This window comes from Salmo salar, chromosome ssa15, assembly GCF_905237065.1.
Source record: "Salmo salar chromosome ssa15, Ssal_v3.1, whole genome shotgun sequence".
Lineage (NCBI taxonomy): Eukaryota > Metazoa > Chordata > Actinopteri > Salmoniformes > Salmonidae > Salmo > Salmo salar.
In genome coordinates, this window is record NC_059456.1 from 109,119,281 (window position 1) to 109,131,032 (window position 11,752).

The window sequence follows — 11,752 nt, forward strand, 5'->3', positions numbered from 1 at the left end:
TGTAGAAGCTAGGGAAAGGGAAAGGGTCTTCAACATGTAGAAGCTAGGGAAAGGGGGACTTCGGGGGCTACAGAAGGGACAAGCCTTTGAACATTGGCTTTGAACATTATTTGTAAATCTGAGGATTGTCGTTATATGAAAACTACTTCATAAGTAGAGTTTGAATGAATCTCTAATGGCACTGATTGTTTTATACACCTAATGAAGAAGTTGGTGGATCTGATTATATATTTTTCTACACTTTCTTTTTTCTTTTATATTTTGTCTTTAATCGTGTGTTTTGATAAACTGGTTTAGAGAAGATCCATGTGTTTGGAAATAACGTTTTAAACAAGTTTTTTTTTTTTTTTTGTCCTATGATTTTAACAAAATGTCTGATATCTACCCTCATACTGTAATGGTGTTGGCCCAGCATCGCCCGGGTTTGGGCCCGGTGTTCGGCCGTCATTGTAAATAAGAATTTGTTCTTAACTGACTTGCCTAGTTAAATAAAGGTTACATTACTTTTTTTTTTCTTTTTTTAAATGCTGGAGAGAGAAGTGATTCATATACACACTGCACATAGATTTACCCCCACACAGTTCCCACGGGCTGTATGCAAAGCAATCAGCGCAGACCAACAGTCTGGCTAATGAATAACAGCACTAGAGTAACTCAACACCACCTATCCACCACTGACTGGAGTCTGCCTAGGGGAGGACGGCTCGTAATAATGTCTGGAACGGAGTCAGTGGAATGGAATCAAACACATGAAAACCATGATGATTTGATGGCGTTCAGGTTTACTCCGTTCCATCCATTACTACGAGCCGTCCTCCCCTCAACAGCCATACACCTACTCACTCACACATAGGGGAGAAAGAGAAGGTTGTTGTTAGATTAGATATACTTGTGCACTTGTTCTGCATTATCAATAATCTAATTTTGTGGTATATTATATGATATTATATCTGTAAGTCTTCATGCAAATGAAGAAAGTAAGCAGGCTCCTACACAGTGAACGGATTATGTTATATTTAAATAGCCTACAGCTTGACTCTCATATTCAAACAAGCTCACACACATACAATTCCGGTAAAAGCCACAGCGGGGCGCTATTTCCACACCTTCTCTTTGCGTTTTATTTACATTTTACATTTACGTCATTTAGCAGACGCTCTTATCCAGAGCGACTTACAAATTGGCTGCATTCACCTTATGATATCCAGTGGAACAACCACTTTACAATAGTGCATCTATATCTTTTTTTTTTATGGCGCCGCCTTGTGTACTAAGCTGGTAATACCGTATATCCCAGTATGAGAGAAGGACAGTGTCTCCTGGCTCCCTGTGTGTCCCAGTCCCAGTCCCAGTCCCAGTCCCTGATCCCAGGACAGTGTCTCCTGGCTCCCTGTGTGTCCCAGTCCCAGTCCAGTCCCTGATCCCAGGACAGTGTCTCCTGGCTCCCTGTGTGTCCCAGTCCCAGTCCAGTCCCTGATCCCAGGACAGTGTCTCCTGGCTCCCTGTGTGTCCCAGTCCCAGTCCCAGTCCCAGTCCCAGTCCCAGTCCAGTCCCTGATCCCAGACAGTGTCTCCTGGCTCCCTGTGTGTCCCAGTCCCAGTATAATCGTTGATGTGCTGTAGCATGTCCATGTCATATAAACAATAAAAGCTGGTGAGTGTTGCTTCAGTGATGACACTTTGTGCTGAGAATCTGCCCATAGCAACGCCCCTGGCTTGTTCTGTCCGCCCATAGCAACGCCCCCGGCTTGTTCTGTCTGCCCATAGCAACGCCCCTGGCTTGTTCTGTCCGCCCATAGCAACGCCCCCGGCTTGTTCTGTCCGCCCATAGCAACGCCCCCGGCTTGTTCTGTCCGCCCATAGCAACGCCCCCGGCTTGTTCTGTCCGCCCATAGCAACGCCCCGGCTTGTTCTGTCCGCCCATAGCAACGCCCCGGCTTGTTCTGTCCGCCCATAGCAACGCCCCCGGCTTGTTCTGTCCGCCCATAGCAACGCCCCGGCTTGTTCTGTCCGCCCATAGCAACGCCCCGGCTTGTTCTGTCCGCCCATAGCAACGCCCCGGCTTGTTCTGTCCGCCCATAGCAACGCCCCGGCTTGTTCTGTCCGCCCATAGCAACGCCCCGGCTTGTTCTGTCCGCCCATAGCAACGCCCCGGCTTGTTCTGTCCGCCCATAGCAACGCCCCCGGCTTGTTCTGTCCGCCCATAGCAACGCCCCCGGCTTGTTCTGTCCGCCCATAGCAACGCCCCCGGCTTGTTCTGTCCGCCCATAGCAACGCCCCCGGCTTGTTCTGTCCGCCCATAGCAACACCCCCGGCTTGTTCTGTCTGCCCATAGCAACACCCTTGTTCTGTCTGCCCATAGCAACACCCTTGTTCTGTCTGCCCATAGCAACGCCCTTGTTCTGTCTGCCCATAGCAACACTATTATTCTACAATAAAGAAAAACCCTTGGATGAGTAGATTTGTCCAAACCTTGACTGGTGCTGTATGTGATATGAATGACCAAAGGGGTCTGATTTTAAACTAAGTACAGGGCTTTCATCAAGGTTAGGGGCTTTCATCAAGGTTAGGGGCTTTCATCAAGGTTAGGGGCTTTCATCAAGGTTAGGGGCTTTCATCAAGGTTGGGGGCTTTCATCAAGGTTAGTGTTTCTGTAGGTTAGGGGGCTTTCATCAAGGTTAGTGTTTCTGTAGGTTAGGGGGCTTTCATCAAGGTGTTTCTGTAGGTTAGGGGGCTTTCATCAAGGTGTTTCTATAGGTTGGGGGCTTTCATCAAGGTGTTTCTGTAGGTTGGGGGCTTTCATCAAGGTGTTTCTGTAGGTTAGGGGGCTTTCATCAAGGTTAGTGTTTCTGTAGGTTAGGGGCTTTCATCAAGGTGTTTCTTTACTTTAGGTAGGGCTTTCATCAAGGTGTTTCTGTAGGTTAGGGGGCTTTCATCAAGGTGTTTCTGTAGGTTAGGGGGCTTTCATCAAGGTGTTTCTGTAGGTTAGGGGGCTTTCATCAAGGTGTTTCTGTAGGTTAGGGGCTTTCATCAAGGTGTTTCTGTAGGTTAGGGGCTTTCATCAAGGTGTTTCTATAGGTTGGGGGCTTTCATCAAGGTGTTTCTGTAGGTTAGGGGCTTTCATCAAGGTGTTTCTGTAGGTTAGGGGGCTTTCATCAAGGTGTTTCTGTAGGTTAGGGGCTTTCATCAAGGTGTTTCTGTAGGTTAGGGGGCTTTCATCAAGGTGTTTCTGTAGGTTAGGGGGCTTTCATCAAGGTGTTTCTGTAGGTTAGGGGGCTTTCATCAAGGTGTTTCTGTAGGTTAGGGGGCTTTCATCAAGGTGTTTCTGTAGGTTAGGGGGCTTTCATCAAGGTGTTTCTGTAGGTTAGGGGGCTTTCATCAAGTGTTTCTTGGTGTAACGTCGTCTCCAGGCTGTTGAACACTCAGCACATATCATCCTGGGATATCAACCATTCAGGGTTGGCCTTAGTGGGAGTGACCATCTATAGGAGTGACCTTACTGAGTAAAGTATTTGTCATCGTCACTGGTTACCACAGTCACAAAGTCATAATTATTGCTAAACCCTGCCTCATTTCCACAATTTATCTTCTTAAAATGTGATTTTTAAACCGAACCCTAACTAATGAAGGACAAGTTTGAGGCATTTGTCCACCAGACCTTCCGTGTATTTGGGCAGAAGTGTCTGAGAACGAGATTAGTTGTAATGTGGCTAACATAACTTCACTTCAGAGAGTAAGCCGTCCTTCAGCACAACAGTCACCCTTTATAAAGCACATGTTTATATCATATTCCACATAGTGGGTTATGTCACATTTGACATTGGTGATTGTGTCAACACAGTTATTCCACATTTATGAACCCTTTTTAAGGCATGACAAACGGTTATAGATGCTTTGTAACACATTTATGTAGTGCTTATGAAGGCATTATGAAAGCTTTATGAAGCCTTTATAAGCTGAGCCCTGCTGATTTATCCAACTGTTTTAAACACCAACCTTGTAAAGGTGTATAGACAGGTCCTAATCGGCTACTCGATGGGAGTTTAACCGTTGTTTTTGGAAAAGATTTGTGAGAAATAACCATTTTGGTGTTTTTGAAAAGGGTGGCTTAAACGGTTACAGAAACTTTCAATAAAAATAAACTAACAGCTATGGCCCTGACTCATTTCTGTTCATTGGAGTATGGTTGACTGAGTGTTTCAGTTCTCTAAAATGACTTCCTCTGCTACGTTCCTTTCCTACATTTACAGGACCGGGTCAAAGGACTATGTTCAAAGGACAGGGTCAATGGACAGGGTCAATGGACCGGGTCAAAGCAATGTAGAGGAGGGCTAGTGCTAATTCTATTATTTCAGTAAGTATTAGTCCTGCTTGACACGCTGGTTGCCCTTCTCATTCCGGCCCTTTCCCTGTAGGAGGAGAACATCCATATCCAGCCTGTTGAAGCACAGGGGATCCACAGTGTGACAGAGAAGAGATGAGACCATTCTAACCACGTCTAGCACTGACCACCACGTCTAACACTGACCACCATTCTAACCACGTCTAACACTGACCACCATATCTAACACTGACCACTATTCTAACCACATCTAACACTGACCACCATATCTAACACTGACCACCATTCTAACCACATCTAACACTGACCACCATTCTAACCACATCTAACACTGACCACCATTCTAACTCCACCATACCCTAACACTGACCACCATTCTAACCACATCTAACACTGACCACCATTCTCTAACCACGTCTAACACTGACCACCATATCTAACCACATCTAACACTGATAACCACATCTAACACTGACCACCATCACGTCTAACACTGACCACCACATCTAACACTGACCACCATCCATCTAACACTGACCACCATTCTAACCACATCTAACACTGACCACCATATCTAACACTGACCACTATTCTAACCACATCTAGCACTGACCACCATCCACGTCTAACACTGACCACCATCCCATCTAACACTGACCACTATTCTAACCACGTCTAACACTGACCACCATTCTACATCTAACACTGACCACCATTCTAACCACATCTAGCACTGACCACCATTCTAACCACATCTAACACTGACCACCAAACCATCTAACACTGACCACCATATCTAACCACATCTAACACTGATAACCACATCTAACACTGACCACCATTCTAACCACGTCTAACACTGACCACCACATCTAACACTGACCACCACATCTAACACTGACCACCATTCTAACCACATCTAACACTGACCACCACATCTAACACTGACCACTATTCTAACCACGTCTAACACTGACCACCATTCTAACCACGTCTAACACTGACCACCATTCTAACCACGTCTAACACTGACCACCATTCTAACCACATCTAACACTGACCACCATATCTAACACTGACCACCATTCTAACCACGTCTAAAACTGACCACCATTCTAACACTGACCACCATTCTCTAACCACATCTAACACTGACCACCATTCTAACACTGACCACCATTCTCTAACCACTAACACTGACCACCATTCTAACCACATCTCACACTGACCACCATTCTCTAACCACGTCTAACACTGACCACCATATCTAACCACATCTAACACTGATAACCACATCTAACACTGACCACCATATCTAACACTGACCACCACATCTAACACTGACCACCATTCTAACCACATCTAACACTGACCACCATATCTAACACTGACCACCATTCTAACCACATCTAACACTGACCACCATATCTAACACTGACCACCATTCTAACCACATCTAACACTGACCACCACATCTAACACTGACCACCATTCTAACCACGTCTAACACTGACCACCATATCTAACACTGACCACTATTCTAACCACATCTAACACTGACCACCACATCTAACCACGTCTAACACTGACCACCATTCTAACCACATCTAACACTGACCACCACATCTAACCACGTCTAACACTGACCACCATTCTAACCACGTCTAACACTGACCACCATTCTAACCACGTCTAAAACTGACCACCATTCTAACCACATCTAATACTGACCACCACATCTAACACTGACCACCATTCTAACCACGTCTAACACTGACCACCATATCTAACACTGACCACTATTCTAACCACATCTAACACTGACCACCACATCTAACCACGTCTAACACTGACCACCATTCTAACCACATCTAACACTGACCACCACATCTAACCACATCTAACACTGACCACCATTCTAACCACGTCTAACACTGACCACCATTCTAACACTGACCACCATTCTCTAACCACATCTAACACTGACCACCATTCTAACACTGACCACCATTCTCTAACCACTAACACTGACCACCATTCTAACCACATCTAACACTGACCACCATTCTCTAACCACGTCTAACACTGACCACCATTCTAACCACGTCTAACACTGACCACCATTCTAACCACGTCTAACACTGACCACCATTCTAACACTGACCACCATTCTCTAACCACATCTAACACTGACCACCATTCTAACACTGACCACCATTCTCTAACCACTAACACTGACCACCATTCTAACCACATCTCACACTGACCACCATTCTCTAACCACGTCTAACACTGACCACCATTCTAACCACGTCTAACACTGACCACCATTCTAACCACGTCTAACACTGACCACCATTCTCTAACCACGTCTAACACTGACCACCATTCTCTAACCACGTCTAACACTGACCACCATTCTAACCACATCTAACACTGACCACCATATCTAACCACGTCTAACACTGACCACCATATCTAACCACGTCTAACACTGACCACCATTCTAACCACTAACACAGTGTGACAGAGAAAAGATGAGACCATTCTAACCACATCTGATGTCCACTTTTGAGAATTGATTCAACATTCAATCTATTCTGACAGTCGACGTTAAATGTATTTTGTGATGCACATCAAGTCACATTGACATAAAGGACAGCGACAACTTAACTATCCCATATCGCTCCTTTGTAACATACAAATGAACAGGCTATTTCAAAAGTGCTACTGCGTAATGACATTGAACTTTTAAGGCCACACGTTAAAGGATCGTGTCGGGCTTGCTGAACCTGGGAATTGTAACTTTAACAATACACAACAACTCAAAAGTGCCTACATTCAGGCATTGTTTATCAGGCAAGAAAATGACAACTGGCTTATCTCTGATGATGTCGTTAGTACCTTCGCTGGCTGACTGGACCCGGGCTGTAAATACATTTAACAAACGGATTTACTCTATTTTTTTATTTTTTTTGCAATACAAAGGCTTCTTAATTCACACTAAGCAGTGTTCATGAGTACCACTGTATACGCTTTTGGGGCTTCAGTAATGAAAAGGTTCAACACAAACAAACCAGTAACCAAGTTTGACGTGAAGCCAAGCCTAAGACCTCTCCCATACCGTATGTGGGAAACCGTTAAGACATGGTCATCACCTGCAGTAGGCAAGAAATAATGAGAATTAAAGTGAATTAAAATGATGCTTTAAAGTTATTTATTTTTCTGTGTGTGAAAATACAAAACAGGTTTTAATAAAGTAATAACATTTTGACATTAAGGTCTTCAATCAACATGTCAACAACGCGACAACAGTGTCATGCTCTGTCAAAAGTAGAGGTAAACATCTCAAGTATGTCATACATAATCCCTAGCTGTGTATTTCCGCTTTCCATGTTGTCTGTTGTCTGTAGCTTGTGAGGTGTGGAAACACTTTGTTGCTTTTATGGATTTTGTCTTGTTGCTTTTTGTTCTATGTTGCTCTGTCTGTATGCTACATCTTGCTTGTCCTATGTTGCTCTGTCTGCATGCTACATCTTGCTTGTCCTATGTTGCTCTGTCTGCATGCTACATCTTGCTTGTCCTATGTTGCTCTGTCTGCATGCTACATCTTGCTTGTCCTATGTTGCTCTGTCTGTATGCTACATCTCGCTTGTCCTATGTTGCTCTGTCTGTATGCTACGTCTTGCTTGTCCTATGTTTCTCTGTCTGTATGCTACATCTTGCTTGTCCTATGTTGCTCTGTCTGTATGCTACGTCTTGCTTGTCCTATGTTGCTCTGTCTGTATGCTACATCTTGCTTGTCCTATGTTGCTCTGTCTGCATGCTACATCTTGCTTGTCCTATGTTGCTCTGTCTGCATGCTACATCTTGCTTGTCCTATGTTGCTCTGTCTGCATGCTACATCTTGCTTGTCCTATGTTGCTCTGTCTGTATGCTACATCTCGCTTGTCCTATGTTGCTCTGTCTGTATGCTACGTCTTGCTTGTCCTATGTTTCTCTGTCTGTATGCTACATCTTGCTTGTCCTATGTTGCTCTGTCTGTATGCTACGTCTTGCTTGTCCTATGTTGCTCTGTCTGTATGCTACATCTTGCTTGTCCTATGTTGCTCTGTCTGCATGCTACATCTTGCTTGTCCTATGTTGCTCTGTCTGCATGCTACATCTTGCTTGTCCTATGTTGCTCTGTCTGCATGCTACATCTTGCTTGTCCTATGTTGCTCTGTCTGTATGCTACATCTCGCTTGTCCTATGTTGCTCTGTCTGTATGCTACGTCTTGCTTGTCCTATGTTTCTCTGTCTGTATGCTACATCTTGCTTGTCCTATGTTGCTCTGTCTGTATGCTACGTCTTGCTTGTCCTATGTTGCTCTGTCTGTATGCTACATCTTGCTTGTCCTATGTTGCTCTGTCTGCATGCTACATCTTGCTTGTCCTATGTTGCTCTGTCTGTATGCTACATCTCGCTTGTCCTATGTTGCTCTGTCTGTATGCTACGTCTTGCTTGTCCTATGTTTCTCTGTCTGTATGCTATGTCTTGCTTGTCCTATGTTGCTCTGTCTGTATGCTACATCTTGCTTGTCCTATGTTTCTCTTTCTGTGTGCTACATCTTGCTTGTCCTATGTTGCTCTGTCTGTATGCTATGTCTTGCTTGTCCTATGTTGCTCTGCGTGTGCTCACTGCTCAATGATTGTCTGTATTATAATTGTTTTTAATAACCTGCCCAGGGACTGCGGTTGAAAATTAGCCGGCTGGTTAAAACCGGCACTTTTACTGAAACGTTGATTAATGTGCGCTGTCCCTGTAAAAAATAAAATAAACTCAAATATACCACATGGAAAATACTGTAGCAGGGCAAGGCATTGGAGTCTAGCCATGTCGTCAGGCATAGAAAGATATACTTCCAATATAGACAGATGTAACCCGCTGGGTAAACAATGTAATTTCAAGGTGGAGAATTGGATAACATTTGGATGATACATTGATCACTGAGATTTCAACCTTTATTCACCCACTCGCAAAAGACAGTCAAAACTGTGTTGAATTCCCAATGTGTTATCCTTGTGCTTTCAACCAATTTTTAAAAGCACAACCAAAGTTCCAATGTGAATACAATGTCAGATATGTTGTTTATTTATACAATCACTTCATGCGTTATCGCTGTATTTCATTTAATAGCAGAACCAAATGAGCTGGATTGCAGCTGAGATGATTTAAGTACATGGTGCACAACTGAAATACTGTATGTCGATTGAGATTCTGTGCAGATTGTTATAGGAATTGTGAGGATCTAGACAAATCTTGAACATGCACGTTTTCTACAATTTACATAAGAAGACATTTGTTCCAGTAACCTCCAAAATGTGTCCGGGTATGTGTTACTAATATTAACGTTTAAGAAATACTGTTGGAGACTATCTGATTTGAGCCCCGTTTTAATCTAGATTTAGACTAGCAGTATTAGTTACTCTGTTAGATGGGATGGTCTGTGTGCATTGTATTTGTAGCAGTATTAGTTAATGGTTAGACGGGATGGTCTGTGTGCATTGTATTTGTAGCAGTATTAGTTACTCTGTTAGATGGGATGGTCTGTGTGCATTGTATTTGTAGCAGTAGTAGTTATTGGTTAGATGGGATGGTCTGTGTGCATTGAATTTGTAGCAGTAGTAGTTATTGGTTAGATGGGATGGTCTGTGTGCATTGTATTTGTAGCAGTAGTAGTTAATGGTTAGACGGGATGGTCTGTGTGCATTGTATTTGTAGCAGTAGTAGTTATTGGTTAGATGGGATGGTCTGTGTGCATTGTATTTGTAGCAGTAGTAGTTAATGGTTAGACGGGATGGTCTGTGTGCATTGTATTTGTAGCAGTATTAGTTACTCTGTTAGATGGGGTGGTCTGTGTGCATTGTATTTGTAGCAGTAGTAGTTATGGGTTAGATGGGATGGTCTGTGTGCATTGTATTTGTAGCAGTAGTAGTTAATGGTTAGACGGGATGGTCTGTGTGCATTGTATTTGTAGCAGTATTAGTTACTCTGTTAGATGGGGTGGTCTGTGTGCATTGTATTTGTAGCAGTAGTAGTTATGGGTTAGATGGGATGGTCTGTGTGCATTGTATTTGTAGATTGGAAAGCTGCCACGGTCATCCCCCTCTTCAAAGGGGGAGGCACTCTAGACCCAAACTGCTACAGACCTAACAAACAGATTACCAACCACTTCGAATCCCACCGCACCTTCTCCGCTATGCAATCTGGTTTCAGAGCTGGTCATGGGTGCACCTCAGCCACGCTCACGGTCCTAAACGATATCATAACCGCCATCGATAAAAGACAGTACTGTGCTGCTGTATTCATTGACCTGGCTAAGGCTTTCAACTCTGTCAATCACCACATTCTTATCGGCAGACTCAACAGCCTTGGTTTCTCAAATGACTGCCTCGCCTGGTTCACCAACTACTTCTCAGACAGAGTTCAGTGTGTCAAATCGAAGATGACACCTCTAAACAGACGACACCATTCTGTATACTTCTGGCCCTTCTTTGGACACTGTGTTAACAAACCTCCAGACGAGCTTCAATGCCATACAACACTCCTTCCGTGGCCTCCAACTGCTCTTAAATGCAAGTAAAACTAAATGCATGCTCTTCAACCGATCGCTGCCTGCACCTGCCCGCCCATCCAGCATCACTACTCTGGACGGTTCTGACTTAGAATATGTGGATAACTACAAATACCTAGGTGTCTGGTTAGACTGTAAACTCTCCTTCCAGACTCACATTAAGCATCTCCAATCCAAAATTAAATCTAGAATTGGCTTCCTATTTCGCAACAAAGCATCCTTCACTCATGCTGCCAAACATACCCTCGTAAAACTGACTATCCTACCGATCCTCGACTTCGGCGATGTCATCTATAAAATAGCCTCCAACACTCTACTCAGCAAATTGGATGCAGTCTATCACAGTGCCATCCGTTTTGTCACCAAAGCCCCATATACTACCCATTACTGCGACCTGTATGCTCTCGTTGGCTGGCCTTCGCTTCATACTCGTCACCAAACCCACTGGCTCCAGGTCATCTATAAGTCTTTGCAAGGTTAAGCCCCACCTTATCTCAGCTCACTGGTCACCATAGCAGCACCCACCCGTAGCACGCGCTCCAGCAGGTATATTTCACTGGTCATCCCCAAAGCCAACACCTCCTTTGGCCGCTTTTCCTTCCAGTTCTCTGCTGCCAATGAATGGAACGAATTGCAAAAATCACTGAAGCTGGAGACTCATATCTCCCTCACTAACTTTAAGCACCAGCTGTCAGAGCAGCTCACAGATCATTGCACCTGTACATAGCTGTAACGGCTGTCTTCTGTAGAAATGGACCAAGGCGCAGCAGGTATGTGAATACTCATCTTTAATTA